The following is an 18773-nucleotide window of genomic DNA, read 5'->3' on the forward strand; positions in this document are numbered from 1 at the left end:
TTTTCTTCTATGTTTACATTTAGGTGATGATTCATTCTACTTCGAAATAAATCTTAATTCTATCTGATTTTTTGATCTCCAGGATTGGTCTGGAAATTCTACTCTGGCCCTTCTCCAATCAATTTTATACATAGCAGTGAGTGATATCTCCTAAACTTAAATTTAATCATGTTATTTCCCTGAAAAACTCACTTTAATGGCTTTCCATTGTACTTGGAATAAATTTCTAACCTTTTTATGATGATAGTCAACAGCCTCTCCTTACCACTTCAATCTCATCTCATAAAATAAAAACAACTTTGAATTAGAAAAAAAAAACTTTGAGCTTGTCAGCTAACTTTCGTAGTTGTTCAAGGAATATTTTATTTACAGCGTATTTGTTATTTTTGTAATTCAAAAGGCCCAGATTAAAACTGTACACTAACTTAAGAAAGACGGTCTTTTATCTGGATTTTGTGCCCATCCACTTTCTATTAGAGAGATCATAAGTGCTCGATGAGGTATATCAAATGGCAAACTTTCTTCATTAGTGTCAGGTCGATGTCCTTGTGACACACTATACATAATCTGCAAAGGATTGGTGACTTCTGTCAAAACAAATATATTTCATTCATTAGAAATATATTATGATTTAATATATTAAATACATTCTAAAGCCAACCAAATGAACATGAGGGAATCTTAAAATCTTAGGAATAATTCATTACTTCCCTTTCTGTCAAAGGAATATTTAGATCCCAGCTATTGCCAGACTTGCTGCCTCTCGTGGGAGGAGTTTATATCTTCACCTCTTTAATTCTGGGCTTGGCCATGTGATTTGATTTGGCCAATGGAGTATGAAGAGAGCAGAGTAAAACAGAGCTCAGCAGAGCTGAGCAGAACCTAGCAGAGCCAAGAAGGGCCACAGCAACTAATAACCCAATGTGAATGAAAAATAAATGTTTAGTTTGTAAACTACTGAGATTCTGAGGTTGTTACACAGCAAACTGACCTAAATGAACCTCAAAATAAAGAAAGAGACAATATTATCAGAAAATTTTAAAAGTATTCTTCAGTATTTGCTGGTCTTTAGAAGAAGCACTAGTTAAATTTTCATACAAACGATTTTATAGCTGGAATGAATCTTAGAAATAAGAATTCAAAATTCTTAGTTTGCAGATAAAAAAAATGAGGACTTAAGAGATTTAGTGGCTTATAATAGAGTTAATTACTATCAGAACAAGAAGAATCTACACATTTTTCTGATCCTTAATCCAGTACTTTCCATCATACAGTGGATTCACAATGACAAATTGTTGTTTTTCTAGTGTGTTTTCCACAAAATGACTGTTAGGCAGCTTTAAAATAAGTGATCTTTATTCAGATAGTTCTGAGTATGACTTACCAATATGATGTCACCTAGAATAAGGAAGTCAAAGTACACTTACCTTCAAAAGGCTGTTTTCTAGATAAGACTTCCCATGTGATAACTGCATAGCTGTTTAAGATAAAAATATACATATAGTACTTTATAAACTATTCATAATAAACTAAAATGGTACTGATTTTAAAAGCTGACTGTGAGATACCATTTTTTAAAGTAATAATGTAGTGAAATGCTGCTTAAAGAATCACTATATAGAACCAAGATGATGAATATTCATATACAGTTTTGTTTTGAAAGGGAATTAATTCAATTTGAAAAATTAGGAAATTACTGTCATAAGAACTTGAAGTTATAGGCAAGGATAACTTGTGGATGATTCTTTAACACCTAGATAAGCTATGCCCTTTAATTACATGATTCTATTATTCACACAAAATAAAGAGCAATAAAAAAGGCTGTCTCATGTAGCCCTATTCTATTGACTCTTTTTCTGGTGTAAGTACTGTCTCTTTTGGTAGTGTTAAATGTTAATTGCACTGTTTCCCTCCCCCTATCAAGGTCACATATGATAAAAACCCTTGAATATTATAAATTGATAGGACAACAAGATATGCTTTAATAATTTTTAAGGATGTAAAAGTAGCTTAAGGCGAGGCATCAGGACTTCCCTGGTGGCGCAGTGGTTAAGACTCCATGCTCCCAATGCAGGGGGTCCGAGTTTGATCCCTGGTCAGAGAACCAGATCCCACATACATTCTGCAACTAAGGAGCCTGCATGCTGCAACCCAGGAGCCCATGTGCCGCAACTAAGGAGCCCACCGCTGCAACCAAATAAATAAGTAAATAAATATTAAAAAAAAAAAGTAAGGCATCTTTATTTTCACGTTTTTAATTTTTAATTTTTTTTTTTTGGCTGCACCACACAGCTTGTGGGATCTTAGTTCCCTGACCAGGGACTGAATCTGGGCCACGGCAGTGAAAACCAGGATCCTAACCACTAGGCCACCAGGGAACTCCCAAAGCAAGGCATCTTTAATATGAAAAACATTAACCACTGTCTCTAATTTATTTTCACCACACTTATGAGAGAAGCATAAAAATCATACTTTTAAAATGTAGCTTCAAAATTCGGATTGATTAATCTTGTTTTTTAGACAAGGTTAACTCTGAGCAAAAGTAACATGCTGTACCTGTATATATCATGCTTGATAGTAGCCCTTGATTTTTGTCCAGGTTCATAGTTTTCAGGTGGCATATAGATAATTGTCCCTCCTTCTGGTGCAGATTTACTACTTTGTGATTGTGAGAGGGACATCATGCGCCATTTTGATAAGCCAAGATCTGCAATCTGGAAGGGAAAAGAGTAATTGAATTTTTAAATTTTCTCTTTAAAAAAGTTCAAGAATTGTTTTTGTTTATATTTATTATATTTAGACATGAGACCAGAGTAAATGCTATATATATTAATATTGTATTTCTATAATAGTCTATTAGTTTCTTAACAAATTGGATTCCATAGTGCTGAACCCAACAACTCTAAAAGCAATATAAACTGACTTGAAGTTCAGCATAATATTACAAATTTTAAAAGAGACTAAGTTTTGAAAACTTAAACAGGAGTATTTTTGCCTTTTATTCTGAATGAGTATATACACTTCACTTTTTGTGACAAGTAGCTTTATATCATGTGCTTTCAAAATTTACCTATACCTCACAAAACTGCTAAACTAGTCATATCTAATACGATTGTCACTGGGTATTGTTTACAACTCAGGTTTATATGTTCTTATTTATAATGTGCTAAAAATAGTATCCTTAAAGTTGGAAATAAGTAAAATTCCAATATAGTATAACTCATTATTATATGATTTATGCCTACCACTAAAAGAATATCTGTTAACAATAGTATAGTTAGCATATAAAACATATTTATGTCCATGACAAGGAGTGCCTAAAGCATTATCAGTGACAAACATTCTGTACTTTTGATATGTCCTTTACAGTTTTACTTCACTTGTAAATTTTGTGCAGATACTATCAATACACAATATCTTATAACTAAGTATCTAAAACGTTCCAATGTTTTTTTTTTAAAGGGAGACAAAAATGTAAGAACAGAAACAATATTTAGTGAACAAAAGAGTATAGGAAAACTCTGAAGACATTTAATTTAAATCACTTAGATCTTCACAAGGCACAATTTAGGAGTCAACAGAGTGGAATGAGCTCTATCCAGCACACCATTTGTGGTTCAATCATTTAACTCTTAAAATGTTCACTAGCTTTAAGAGAAGAAATAAGTTATTTAGTGTTTAGATGAATTTGAGATTAAAAAAATTATGGCCCCACTCCAAAAAGGGAGGGGGTAGCCTATATGAATCTTTCATACAGTATCATAATAAAAGGGTAAGTCTAAGAAAAATAATTAGAAAAGACCAAGAGGAAACATGGTGCCACTACATGAAGATAAGCTGGATTGATTTCTAAAGGCAATATAATATGTGTTCTGGAACATGGGTTCTAGAGCCTTGATTACTTAGATTTACATTCCACTTCTACCCCTTAATTAGCTGTGCAACCTTGGACAAGTTTTCTAATTTCTCTGTGCCTCAGATTACCCATCTTTAAACTGGGGATAATAACATAACACAGGGTTGTACTGAGGATATTAAACTAGTTATTCTAAGTGAAGGACTCAGAACAGTATCTGACACGTAGTAAATGACCCCTGTGTATTAGTATTATTAATGTTTTGTACATGGGAATAAGCCTCTAAAGATTGCTCTTATTCATACAATACTAATAAGCACAGTACATAGTTTCTGGGCCTTTAATACACTTTGAGGTGGTATTAAGACTCTGGGGCACCGTATATCCTACTTACTTCTACTTGCCACTACAAACTCTTATTCCTCCCACTCATTCTCTAAAAGCAAAAACAGTACTCCAGCTGCACATCTGCTAGGATAATAAGCATCACTATGAGAAGCAAAGTTTATTTCTGTGCCACAGTGAGAAATGTTAAAAAAAAAAAAACACAAAAACTGGGATGTGGTCCATCTTATACCTGACCCACAAATTGCAAACTACTGGGCTAAATACTGGTTTGAATACAGTGCTGGAGAAAATGTATTCTGAGCTTGCTTCCTTATGTGCTCCTTTCACTTCACCTAAGGTCATCTATGTTCTTAAATCTCACCTAGAAAACTTAATCAGAATTCCCTTTATCAGCTAATTTAGTTTGGCTTTCACATGGAACCATATTTGTCCCCCTTCTCTATTACAAACACCAGGATCTTCCAGAGAAGCAAAAAAAGTGAAGAATATGATGAGAGGAATACAAGTTCCATGATTTCTTGAGGGTCCTGGTATCATTCAGCAATGAAGACAGAGGATAGGAACTTTTCTATTCTATACAAGATCTTAACATGCATTTCAAAGGTAAAGGTTCTTTTTAGCTAAAAAAGATGATAAAAGCAACAAGAATTTACTGTATTAGCACAGGAAACTATATTTAGTATCTCAAAATAACCTATAAAGGAAAATAATCTGAAAAATATATAAAACTGAATCACTTTGCTGTACACCTGAAACTAACATAATATTGTAAATCAACTATACTTCAATTTAAAAAAAGATTAAAAAACTAGAGGAAATTAAAACACACTATTCATAAAAATCATCCATAATCTTATTACCCTACCAGAATAGCTATTTTCATTTATATAATACTATCTATGTCTGTAAATTTATAAAGTTATCAGTAAGAAGCTATGAGGAATAACTTTAAGTATTCTTAGAAGTTCCACACATGATGGACAGAATAGCTGAGAAATCAAACATGGTACATATAAACATTTATTTCAAATAAGCCTACCACAGGTTCATTTGTATTTAAGGTGCACTAATTGATACTGACCAGCAGATAAACAAATTGAATGTATTCTTTTTAAAGTAGAAAAGTCCTGGTTGATCTTAATTGGTAGTATATTTTTCTTTTAGATACTATGCTTCTGGTTAGCATTCCAGTATAAAAATTTACTTCAAAAAACTGTAGCAAGGTGTGTTTCCATTTAATTTCATTAAGTATTTTAAAAGATTTTTTGCACTTCATTTAAAGGCCCTTCCAAGAAGATAGGTAGATCAGGTAACTGTTACTTTTTCATGAGTCACTGATAAACTTTGACTTTTAAGGGACATTTATAAAATAAAAAGTAGAGACACACAGGATGCATATAAAAGAGTATCATAATTTATAAGAATAGTATTAGGTCACAGTTTTATATGTGTTAAAGCTAATAAAAGTTAAAAAAACACACAAAGCCAAACTATTTTAAATTCTATTTATTTCAAAGAAAGACCATGGCTACCCTACTGATCAATGAAAAAGAGAAAGTAGGGATCATCATCACCTATTACTTTGCTTCTGTTTCCTGTATCAAGAATAGTTTCTGGACTGAGATGAAGAAAATAAAGTCCAAGGAGGTTGAAAAGTTTATAAAGGACAAATCTCAGGTCATTTTACATATATTTCAGGTTTAGTTAGAATACTTGCAAATACCTCCATGGTGATGGAGAGGTATTACAGGATACGAGAAAAGCAGATGTCATTCTGATTTTTAAAAAGGGAAAATAATATTGATTTTGCAAATCTATATATTGGCAGAGACTACCCTTAATCCCAGGTTTAAAAATGTAATGAAAGGGTTACTTTATGAGTAATTGATAAAAGAGCCAGAAAGAACTAATGAAAAATTATATTAGCCCAGTGATCAATTTCAGACCTCATGCGACATATCCCAAGTACTTGGGATGTCTAGCACAACACTGTTGCTCCACAAATACTTAATAAAGGAATGACAGACTTCATTTCCTTTTTTGTCAGTAGGACTACTGTCAAAGAGTAAACGTTAAAACAGTTTGTATATTATAAAACATTCTGAGGTACTTTAATAATATCCTTGACTATTAAATTATCAGACCTATCGGGTATATATAGAGGATCTGGAATTCATTCATTTGTTCATTCAACAACTACTTATTGAATGCTTCTATACGGCATATGCTAAGCAGGTGGCAGTGAATAAAACAGACTACATTTTAGTCTTTGTGAAGCTTATTATATTATAACTGGGGAAGACGGTCAATAAACATATTAATAAAAAATGTTTTGTAAGATGGTGAAAAATACTATGGAGAAGCATTAATCAAGGTATGAGGATACAGAGGAACTAGGCGGGTTGTCAGGGAAAGCCACTCTGATAATGAGGAAGAAAAGGAAAGGGAGTAAGTCATGAGTATGTAACAAGGAAGAACAAATCTGACTCCATATTGGATCTGTTTCTTTTACTTTAACCTTCGTATTCTATTGCTTTTGCTACAAGTTAAGAATGTTGCCTATAGCCTGAAATATACAAGACAGCCCATTCTCAAGGCTCTGACCTTTAAGGGTATAACACTTTTCTATTCATACAGAGATAAAAAGTTACAGAACAGACAATTACATTTGTCTTGTTGGACGTTTACAGGAACATCAAGATCTGACCTACATGGACTGCTGCAAGAACAAAGGAGTCCAAGAAATTTGCAACAACCAACCACACCCTCTCCCCTTTTAGTCTGAATTCTAGCTGGGGTAAGGTGGTTCTTTGGGACACTAGTCCACCATCTTCTTGGTCTACCGGCTTTCTGAATAAAGTTGCTATTCCTTGCCCCAACACCTCGTCTGTTGATTTACTGGCCCTGTCCTGCAGTGAGCAGTATGAACTTGGACTTGGTAACAAGGACACCTCGGAAAGCAGTCAAGCAAGGACTTTTGTAATATTCTAATGGAAAAAAATGGAGAAATATGGGCTGTATAACAGCTCTTTTAGGAGTATTCCAAACAAAATGAATGCTTATTCTCCAAAAGCCCTAATTAATAGAAGGATTGATATTGACCTGAAAGGAGGTTTTCAGACCATGTTGTGTAGCTCTGATTTGAGCTCTGTACTGCTTAATAGTTAATCATGACTTGAAGATACAAAAAAGCAGCTAATTAAATTTGAAGATGACACAAAGCTGGAGGACAAAGTTAAAAATCCTTGGACTACAGAAAAAACATTCAAAAAGGTCTTAAGAGCTGAAGTTATCACCCAAATCTAACAAGATAAACTTTGATGATGTCCAGAAAATATCCTGTGAAGTACATGACAAGGAGACATGACTTAAGTAACAATACATTAAAAAAAAAGAAAGAAAGAAAACCTCTCAGTGTTTTTTGTTGACACTGAGCCCAACTTGAATGTTGTTATAGGACTGCCCCCCAAAAGACGAATTAGTGAGGAACTATGAATACGAAGTAAAGTATTTAAGGACGATTCTACATTTATCACACCACATCAAGGGTGTAACTGACCAGGACCCTATGAGGCCTTCCTGGGACAGACCTCCCCCCACATATCTACTGCTTTAGCTCCTCTCTAAAGTACCTAGATAATAGTATCTGATGCCTATTTCCTGAGTTTTTCAGATGCTAAAACCACCAACAAATGGAAGAAATTAACTACTTGATGATCATGGGCATGTAATCCCCAGACCTTCTAGCACCTAAGGAATGACCACCATCAACCAATCAGAGAATTTGTGCAAGAGCTGACCACATACCCAAGGTGTGTCCCTTCCTCACCTTGCCTTTAAAAATGCTTTGCTGAAACCCTTTGGGTAGTTAGGGTTTTTTCAGCATGAGCTACCTCTTCTCCTTGCTTGGCCCTGCAATAAACCTTTCTCTGCTCCAAACTCTGACATTTTGGTTTGTTTGACCTCACTAATGTGTTGGCCACACAAACTTGTGTTAGGTATATATGGGTATTTGGATTAGTTTTGAGGATCAAAATTTAAGAGAGATTTAAACACAGATGCATCTAGATAGCACCCGGGATTAAAACCTATGTAATAAGGAAATTGGCTGAAGAAACTAAAGATGTGTATAAGGGAAAAGTGTATGTGAGAAGTAAGGGGATTATAGCTAACTTCAAATCTCAGAAGCACTGTCAGGTGGAAATAAAATTGGACTTTGAACTCACTTTATCACTAGGACCGATGAGTGGAAGCAACAGAGAAGGAGTTTTGACTGATCGTATAAAAAAAAGTCACAGTCATTCAGTTACGGAGCTTAAACACTCTCTTGTCACAGGGTAACTGCCTTGGGAGATGAGGGATTGTTGTAGTGAGGATTCAGAGGACTAGCTGATTAGGGGACTAGAATAGGTCACTTCTACCTGTATGGTTCTATAACTGATGGAATAGATTTGTCTCTTTTTTTTAAGTAGTATTGAGGCAGCAGCTTGCTTCTCTCTTCCTTTTCCTTCCATTTTATTCTAGGCAGAGGGAGTGCCTTCAATAAAGGTTTATTTTTTCACTTAACTTTTCTCACACTTTTTATATTTATTTTTCTATTGTTCCAACTTCCTTATTACTTATTTGAACATTTTTGGATACTTATAATAATCTTCAATTATGTATATTATTTGAAGTGCAGCAAAATACTATGTAAAAATAAAGTGAGTTACATTTAGTATTAATTTCTCAGCAACTACTTTTTATTTGCTGTCATCAGTTACATATAGGGTAACTGAAATCACTACTGCTCTGGTGCCTTTAGGTATCTAAATCTTATGCTTTATGCAAAAAATTCATTCAAAACAGATCACAGATTTAAATGTAAAACATAAATCTATGGAACTTTTAGAAGATAACATAGAAGTAAATCTGCAATACCTGTGGCTTCGTGAAGAGTGCTTAGACATGACAGCAAAAGCATGATCATAAAAGAAATAGATTACAACTTTTGCTCGGTGAAAGACCCTGTTAAAAGGAGGAAAAGAACAAACTTTGGATTGGCAGAAAATTTTTGCAAACTACATATCTGATTAAGGACTTATATCTAAAAAATATACAGAACTCTTAAAACCCAATAGTATAAAAGCAAAGAATCCAAGTAGAAAATGGTCTTAAGATATGAAGAGATGTTTCACTGAAAAGGATATAGAGATGGCAAATAAATAAATAACAATATTCAACATTATAGGTAAATGAAAATTAAGACCATGGTGCTATATCACTATACATCTATTAGAATGCTAGAATAAAAAACTATGATAATACCAAATGCTGGTGAGGGTGCAGAAAAGCTGGGTCTTTCATACATTGCTGGTGGAATATACGACGGTACAGCCACTGTGGCAAGTAGCTAGGTAGTTTCTTAAAAAGCTAAACATATGCTTACCATATGACCAAGCAGTTACACTCTTGGGCATTCATCTAGGAGGAATGAAAACTTACATTTGTTCAAAAAGTTGCACAGGACTGTTCATAGGAGCTTTATTGTAATTGCCAAAGACTAAAAATAACCAAAATATCTCTCAACAGCTGAATGGTTAAACAACTTTTGTACACCCATACCATGGAATACTATTCACCAGTGAAAAAGGAACCAACTGTTGACACAAGCAACAACTTAAATGGATCTCAAAGGCATTATGCTAAGTGAACAAAGCAGTCTCACAATATCACACACTGTATGATTCCATTCATATAGTATTCTCGAAATGACAAAATTACAGAGATGGAAGACAGGTTAGTGGTTGACAGTAGTTAGGTATGATGGAGGGGAGAAGGTATGACTATAAAGGGGTAGCATAAGTGATATCTTTCTTGTGACAGAGTAGTGTTATATCTTGATTGCTGTGGTGGTTACACAAATTTACACATGATAAAGTGATACAGAACTATATACATGCATTGTACCAATGCCAAATTCCTGGTCCTGAAATAGTACTATAATTATATGTGATGTAACCACTGGCAGAAATTGGGTGAAGGGTACATGGGACTCCTTTGTATTATCTTTGCAACCATCTATGAATCTATAATAATTTCAAAATGAAAAGTTAACAAAGGTATAATTGACAATTTAAATTAAGAACAGAATGACTGTATTTTGAACCATAATTTTACCAATGTCTGTAGTCTAGGAATAACTAACTCACTGCAGCACGAAGAAGTGGCACTGAATTAGGGGCTATGGAAAAGGCAGAGATATTAAATTGGTAAGATAGAAGAAATAACTAAAAAGTCTTTAAAACTATTAAACACAAGGATGCAGATAAGCTTTTTTTAAAAAAAAGTAACTACCTTAACGTGAAATTCATTATCCAATAAGATATTCTGAGTCTTCAGGTCATGATGAAGTAGAGGAGGATTCATATTGTGCAGGTAATTTACACCTAGTGCAATTTCATGCAGAATACGAAATCTTAATGGCCAAGGAACATCAGGATATTCATTTTTCTTCATATATGTGGAAAGAAACAAAACTAAAATTAGTGGCCAAATTTATTTCCACTTAGAAAATGAAATATTCCATGAGGAAATATAGTATTAAACTAAATATCTGGTATAACTAAATTCAGGGCAAAAAATACTCATTTTGTTATATTATCAATTTGACATTATTTAACATCCTTGTATCTTACTTTCCTCAATTATTAGAGAAAATAATGACTTTACAGTACTGATATTTCCTTTTAGTTTATACTGGTAATGCAACTACATGGTATGGGGTCTTTCTTCAGTTGAGACAGTTTTAAATTATTTTTTTATCTGTATAATACCCAGACATATATTTATACTCATACCCATCTTCCCATTCTATGGCTTCTTATCAAATAACTTGTGCCCATGAATGTACACACACACACACACACACACACACACACACACACACACACACAATTTGTTTCTATTCAAAATTTATATTTTAAATCTCCTATTAATATAAAACCATACTTGATTACGATGATAACCACTGCATCAATTAAAATTATGACCATAATATATTTACTTACTAAGCATTAATACTTCATATTTTTAAATCATATATTTACTTGCATTTCAGCTTGAAAAATTAGCATTTGGGAGTTTTGCTTTTGTGAAGGAGACAAAAATCATCTTCATTTCTAAGTATATATAACATAGAAACATTAAAAATGTAATGTTTTCTATTTCCTGGTACTTACAAGTGACAGTCATCTGAACTTTCTTAAATGTTTTCTGAACATAAAAGTTAATACAGCTTCCCAGGAGAATGAACATACTCAGAAAAATTAGATAATTTGGGAATATCCAACCATGAATCATCAGGGACCATGCCACTGGGTACATTTTACTAAATAATATGAAAAAGTATGCTTCCACTGAGCTCAAAACTGTTCTTAAGAATTTTTTTTCTGCAGATGGGTCAGCTTATAGTTCATTGATTAACTAACTTGGCAGGGGAGTGGCTCAAAATACTTGTCTTTACATAGTATTTTGATTTTTTTCATCAATCTTTTGTGAGGTTGGGGGAACGTGCTTCAAGATAAATCCTGACCTAATAATACAGGACACCAAAAGAAACACAAAACACAAATGTTCAACATTACTTCCTCTTGTTTACACAGATTCCCATCCCCTTGAGTAACTGAATCTTTTAATCTTTAAAAAGGTAACTTTTTCTGAAAATTATATAGTTTAAAGAAGTAACAAGGCCTCTCTGCAGTATAGTGCTATATGGAAGCTTTTGATCATGGAGAGGAAGGTAGATGAGTGCTCACTATGTATTTTATGATTCCTTCCAGGAGTCAGCAATCCCCCTGTAGGAGGCTCTAGAATTTCTAATGGGCTCCAAATTTGGGTACCAGAGCATCTACTGTGGTGCTGGGGTATGGGAAGACAACATTAGAATTTATGCTTATACTCATTTAACAAAAGGAAACTGTGTTTAATTAGTATTTGTATCTTACTTGCTGTGTTGGTTACACAAATCTTATACACTGACACTAGTTACTTTACTCTGCCCTTGTTTCAGATGGTCCTGTCACAAACAGAATGTGTTGTATCCCGAAATAAAGAAGAAGTCACTCCATGAGTGGTGACAGTGGCACCCATTCTCTCTTGTTTGCTTATAGATCACTATGATGTATCAGAATTTAGGAGTGTTCAGTGACTAGATTTTACAGATTATGTTACTACTCAGTTTTAACTAAAGCACCCCTCACAAAAGAGACCGAGTTCTTTAAAAATATTTCTTGACAGAAACTGCAGGCTAGAGATAATCTTAGTAATATGAGAGCAAGCAAACAACGATAGATGGATACACATATTTTGAGAATGAGGACACCCCCCACAACCGGGCCATATTTGTTTACTGATGGGATTCACAATTAAAGCCAGATAACTGATACCTTGGGAAAAAGGTACATGGCTCATGCCATTGTCTATTATTGGAAAAGCTCATGTATTTGATACTCAGATTTATTTGGTCTATTAATTCAGAACTTTATGAACTGGTATTATTAACATTTAATTTGAACCCTACATTGTCTTTAACATAAAATGAAATCTGGCTTAAACTAACAATAAATTGTATGGTGTGCCGAGTTTATCTTTTCTCTCTCCTGTTCCTCTCTTACATATATATACATGTGGATATTCGAATTCAATGTAAACCTCAGGAACAGTAACCTAAGCAAAATAATCTAGGTCACTTAGAATGCAGGCTCTGACTCCACAGTATTTTTTTTTTTTTTTTTTTTTTTTTTTTTTTTGCGGTACCTTTTTTTTTGCGGGCCTTTCACCGTTGCGGCCTCTCCCGTTGCGGAGCACAGGCTCCAGACGCGCAGGCTCAGCGGCCATGGCTCACGGGCCCAGCCGCTCCGCGGCATGTGGGATCCTCCCGGACCGGGGCACGAACCCATGTCCCCTGCATCCGCAGGCGGACTCTCAACCACTGTGCCACCAGGGAAGCCCCACAGTATTTTTAACAACACAAAAGAAGCCATAAATGGTGAAGTTTTTCATTATTCTTATTTTGATTCATCTATATATCCCTAAATAATCTGATCATTTGTAAAACGAAAGTACTATATAGGTTGAATAACAGAATTATAACGACTGAAAATGTATAATACTTACCCTATGTAGGAGTTCATTTAATGACCCATTTGGCATGTATTCAGTAACTATTCCCCAAAATTCAGGCTCATTGCAAACTCCCAAAATTGGAAGACTGTAACTAAATCTAGCTTTTTTTTTTTTGCAGTACGCGGGCCTCTCACTGCTGTGGCCTCTCCCGTTGCGGAGCACAGGCTCCGGACGCGCAGGCTCAGCGGCCATGGCTCACGGGCCCAGCCGCTCCGCGGCATGCGGGATCCTCCCGGACCGGGGCACGAACCCGCGTCCCCCGCATCGGCAGGCGGACTCTCAACCACTGCGCCACCAGGGAAGCCCCTAAATCTAGCTTTGTGTAAAATTTCAGCTTCTCTTAAGACATCATTTCTTTCACTAAAGAAAGAAAATGTATAATTATTTCAAAGTAAGGAAAAATACATAATTATCAAGCCCATAAATATTAATTAATCCTGGATTTTTTCATTCATTAGCTTTTGACCTCATGTAAATTATGCAGCTTCTCTTAGTTTCTTCGTGTTTAAAGTTGGGATAATATCTACCCTATATATTCCATAGGTCTGTTTAGAGACCAAAATACCTGTATAAGCCACTGACAGAAAAAAGTGCTACATACAGATGATTATTGTACTCTTCTCAGGAAAGGGAAAGAATACCATGTTTAAGTTTATAAAGTCTATATTAGAATGATAGGTGCTTGAACTAATTACGTTAAGTTTATGTTGTATTAAAATGATCAAATTTGATTAGACTATTATATTAAATTTTATGGCTGCATACCATGTAAAAATTTTCTAAATATCCTGAATATTAAAACACTTAAATGTTGTAGATTTTAATGACTAGATGATAATAGTTGCATAAGGGTCAATAATGCTTAGAAATTATATACTGGAACACAGGAAAAGGACACTGAGAACAGGTAAATGCTTAGAATGGATCCCTGGGCTAACTCTGGATCCCAGGTTCATTTGATTTTTCATTCATAAAACAAATAAATATTGAACATTTATTATGAATAAAGAACTGTGCTCAGCATTATGGAGACTAGTAAGTTTAAAAAAACCAAAAAACAAAACACATAGTCTATGACCTCAAACTGTCCAGAAATCTTTTTAAGAAATCTTTTTTAAGAAAATAAGAAATCTTTTTAAGAAATCTTTTTAAGAAAAATAAGTACTCACTGTGGTCTTGATTTACACTTCTCCAATGATTAGTGATGTTGAGCACCTTTTCATATACCTATTGGTCACTTGTATGTCTTTGGATGTGTTAATTATATTGATATTGGTAATTATTACATGATGATGTATATGTATAGCAAATAATCATGTTTTGCACTTTAAATATATACGATTATATTTGTCAATTATTCCTCAATAAAGTTAAAAAATAAGAAAAGCAAAAAAAGAAAACCAAATACTTAAAATATAAGGCAGAATATGATAAGCGCCATCAAAAACAAGTAAATAAGCAAGCAAATAAATAAATAAATATAGGGAGCTCAGAGAACTAGTAAATCTGGGCTAAGGGAGTTGCTACAGCCTTTAGAGAGAGATGTCAACAGTACCTTAAGGATGGATAGAATTTCAACCACTGGAAAAAGGGCATCCAAGATATGTGGTCCCTCTCCAAGATGGGAGAGATTTTGCCTTTCTTTTTCATCTGTGTCTCCCCAGGATCTGGAACAGTACCTGGCACACAGAATTTGTCTAATAGATGTGTATCAAATGAACTCAAGAAAGTTAAAGTACAGGCTATATCTGGAAAATGACAAATTGTTTAATATGAATCAGGATGTGTAACAGCGTGTGTAAAGGGAGTGAGGTGAATAGGGTAGGGTAGGGCCTCATCTCAGAGCCTTAAAGCCAGGTGAGAGCATTTACACTTGATTTGGTAGTCACTGAGTTGTGACTACAGGTTATTGAGCACAGGAGTGACAGGAGTGGAACAAACTTTTAGGAGGATTAACTTGGCAGCAAGGTGTAGGATCAGCAGAAGGAGGTAGAGTTTGAAAGCCAGGTATTAGAAGATTATAATACTAGTTAAGATGTGAAGCAATGAGAGTCTGAAACTATAAAGGTTGCAGTGTAAATAGAAAGAAAAACACTAGCTGAATAGAATACCCAGGCTCTGGTGGCTGACTGATTGACCTGATTGACTAAGGGAGGTATATACATATATATATGTGTATATGTGTGTGTATGTATGTGTGTGTGTACGTATGTGTGTGTGTACCTATATATGAAGGGAACTGCATTTGTCACCAATTTTTTTCCATGGATGGTTTGGTATTGGTAGCAGCAGTAATAGAAAGAGAACTGTCTCTAGGAGAAGCTTACTAGGTAAACAATGATGATTAGTTGGTGCTTAAACCACCCAAGCTCTTGATGAATGGCTGCCGAAATAAGAAAAGCAACAGACATTCCAGACCAGACTATGAAGCCTCCTTTAAAAACAAACAATAAGCAAAATAAAGCAGAAACATCTTAGTCATCTATGTTTTGAAGAGGTAATATACTTACATGTTTCAAAATTCAAGAATTACAAGAATGCATAAAAGAGTTTCTCTTCTTCTCCCTGCTCTTCAGCCACTTAATATCCCAACTGTGAGGCAACCCATTTTACCAGTTTGTGAGACCTGCTTTAATTAAATTTATATTTCCTAAGCTGAAACACGTCTGTATTTGCCTCATGAAATGTAGGTCAACAAGACAGTTATTGAGTAGCACCTTTGCCGGGAAGGTTCCTGGATACTCTGAGAAAGAATTATAGAGAGGGCATGCTAGGGGATGTCTTATTGATACTTAATGTACTAATTCCCCCTCCCATGGAGAGTATGATGCATTCTTCCTTCTCTTGTGATCCTATTATTTGTTGGCCACTTTACTACAGTTGGTTTCATTATCCCTACTTTATATATGACAGCACGAAGGCTCACATAAATTAATAATTTCTATTGGTCATGCCAACAATAAGTGGCAGATTTGGAGTCAGATTTGAATTGCAATTGTGGGACGCTAAAGCCTTTGTTTTTTCCACTCACTGCTTAATCAGAGAAGGAAAATTCTTGAAGTCAGATTTCAGGAAGAATGAGTGGGAAAACAGAAAAAGCCAACACAGTTTAAAACTAGGTTTTTATATTAAAAAAAAAAATGTAAAACAGCTTTTACAGACATATTACCAAAATTACCCATAACAAATTTCAGTTACAAAACAGTTACACTGTTTACACAAGGTATTTGAACAACCTATCAGACTCACCTATTCATAAGGCGTTGGGAGATTGCTGGGGAAGGTCCTCTCATGGGCAAAAGTCAGGTTACAGAGAATAATTCACCAATCACTAAAATAAGAACATGTTACAGCACATAAACTTAGTTTTCTTTTGTGATCTCAAAGAACAATGCAAACATTAGCCACACCAGAGCCCAAGAAGTACATATATCTGTTATTCCCACTTCATAAGTGAGGACATAAGACACCCTGTGAGTCAACTGCAGAGCCCAGTCCTATGCTCAGACTACATAAATACAGCTAATGTTAACATTCTAGGAAACAAGTGGAAGAAAAAATGTGATGCAGTAATGCCAGAGTGTTGCACTGGTCCTTATGGCGTCTTTGACGGCAGAATTAATTTCCTACCCGATTTAGTGAAGAATTTTAGATGATGAAATTGTTAATGAGCACGAGAGGGAACTCCCTTCATTTCTTGGCCCCAAATGGCACAAAACTTAGCTAAATTAAAATCTTGAGAAGCAGCATCCAAAATGGGAGGATCAATCTCCTTTAAAATACCTAAGGAGTCCATCAGTGCTAGATTTCCACATATTTTAATAGTTGATTCTAAAATACATCTACCCTCTCTAATCAACCACCACCCTTCAAAGCTGACTACATACACATAATTTCCCAGTAATTGCTCCACAGAATTCAAGACCCAGGGTAAATATACCCTGTATATCACGAAATCAGGATTATGGTACACAAGAAGCGGGAACAATTTCTAGAGGTGTCTCAAACTTACTGTGAGATCTAGCCCATCCAAGCCTGATAGCAAGAGAGCAAGTAAAAGCCACAGGCAGATGAAAGTCAATACCATTAGCAGGGCTGAAGCTGAGGAATTTATCTGCTGTTGGATACTGACAGCCTCTAGCTAATCAGGCATCTAGCATGATGTATTTTCACTTTAGATATAGGGGGAGGAGAGGAGAATGTTGCAGTCATGGATGTTAACTCACTAAGAATTGAATGCAGGGCCTAGTTAAATTCCTATTGGAAGGAAAATACACAAGACTAGTGACTAGACTCACTGATTAATATATACGGTTGAAAGGTTTTTCTGGAAACAGGAACTAATCTAGCCTTCCCTTGAAATCTGGACATTGCACTAAACTTGTTCCAGGATGGGAGAGACATTCAAAAGTTTTGGTCATTTAACAGCTTTCTGATTTCAGTTTATTGTTAGCAAAAATAATACAAGTTTCCTCTAGAGACAGTCTTCCTTCCCTGTGACGGTAAGAGGAGAAACTAAATTGAGTTTGATATCTAAACTTTCATGCCTACATGTGTAAACCAAAAACAACAAAAAGCCCAAACCAAAACGTCCCAGACTCTACAGCAGTGCTGTTCAATAAAAATATAATGTGAACCACATATACAATTTGAAATTTTCTAAGAGCCACTTTAAAAAAAAGTTAATAGCCACCTATGGCTAAGAGCTACCTATTGGGCAGTGCAGCCCTAGAATTCGACTTCAAAAAAGAAAAAAAAAAAAGGGAAAAACAAAGCAAACAGAACCCAACTTCAATAAAGAGGACGTTTAGAGTTGGGCTGTGATTGCTGATTTTTGGTGTCTGGAGAAAGGAGGCCCAGGAGTAAGAAAAAAAGGAGAGGGCAGTGAAAAGAAGCGTGATTGCTGCATCTCCAGAGAAGCCTGCTCTCCCCACCATGTTAGCCCAAGCGTTGAACGGCTGCCTAGAGGTGACGAGGTGTGCGGCCGATCCCAAGTGGTCACCGTCGCTTGGGCTTCAGAGCCCGCTTGCCGGGGGTTAGAGCCAGTGGGGTGGGGAACGCAGATTTCGGGGCTCCGCGGTGGAGCCGCCAGGGCGCCCTACCTGTCGAGCAGCGGGGTGTGAATGTGCAGGTGTTTCACGGCCACCCGAACGCGGCAGTCTGCGTGGCGGGCAGAAGACACGGTGCCGGACGCGCCGCGGCTCAGGTAGCGCAAGTCGCCGAGCTTGTGGTACGGGATGGTGGGCAGGGCGCTGCAGATGGCCTGCTCGTTCATGGTAGCGGGTGGCGCGGGCACTCAAGCAGCCGATCGATTCCGGAAGTGCCCGCCGCTCCCGCGGCTCCACCCCCTGCGCGAGCCGGCTCGGCAGGCCCTACAGCCTGCCGGACATGAGGTCACGAGGTC

General features: G+C 35.8%; 1 pseudogene across 1 annotated transcript; it reads right to left on the bottom strand.

Moving 5' to 3' along the window:
* Positions 1-134: 134 nt before the first annotated feature.
* Positions 135-18644, bottom strand: LOC309978948 (receptor-interacting serine/threonine-protein kinase 2-like; annotated as a pseudogene). The gene is made up of 9 exons: positions 18472-18644; positions 13682-13729; positions 13361-13466; positions 10541-10696; positions 10370-10427; positions 10143-10172; positions 2557-2714; positions 1428-1477; positions 135-587 (listed from the first exon to the last, which is right to left on the bottom strand). The product of its transcript is annotated as a receptor-interacting serine/threonine-protein kinase 2-like (transcript).
* Positions 18645-18773: the final 129 nt, after the last annotated feature.

The sequence above is a fragment of the Leucopleurus acutus genome (genome assembly GCF_964270905.1).
Source record: "Leucopleurus acutus genome assembly, contig: HAP1_SCAFFOLD_323, whole genome shotgun sequence".
Taxonomy (NCBI): domain Eukaryota; kingdom Metazoa; phylum Chordata; class Mammalia; order Artiodactyla; family Delphinidae; genus Leucopleurus; species Leucopleurus acutus.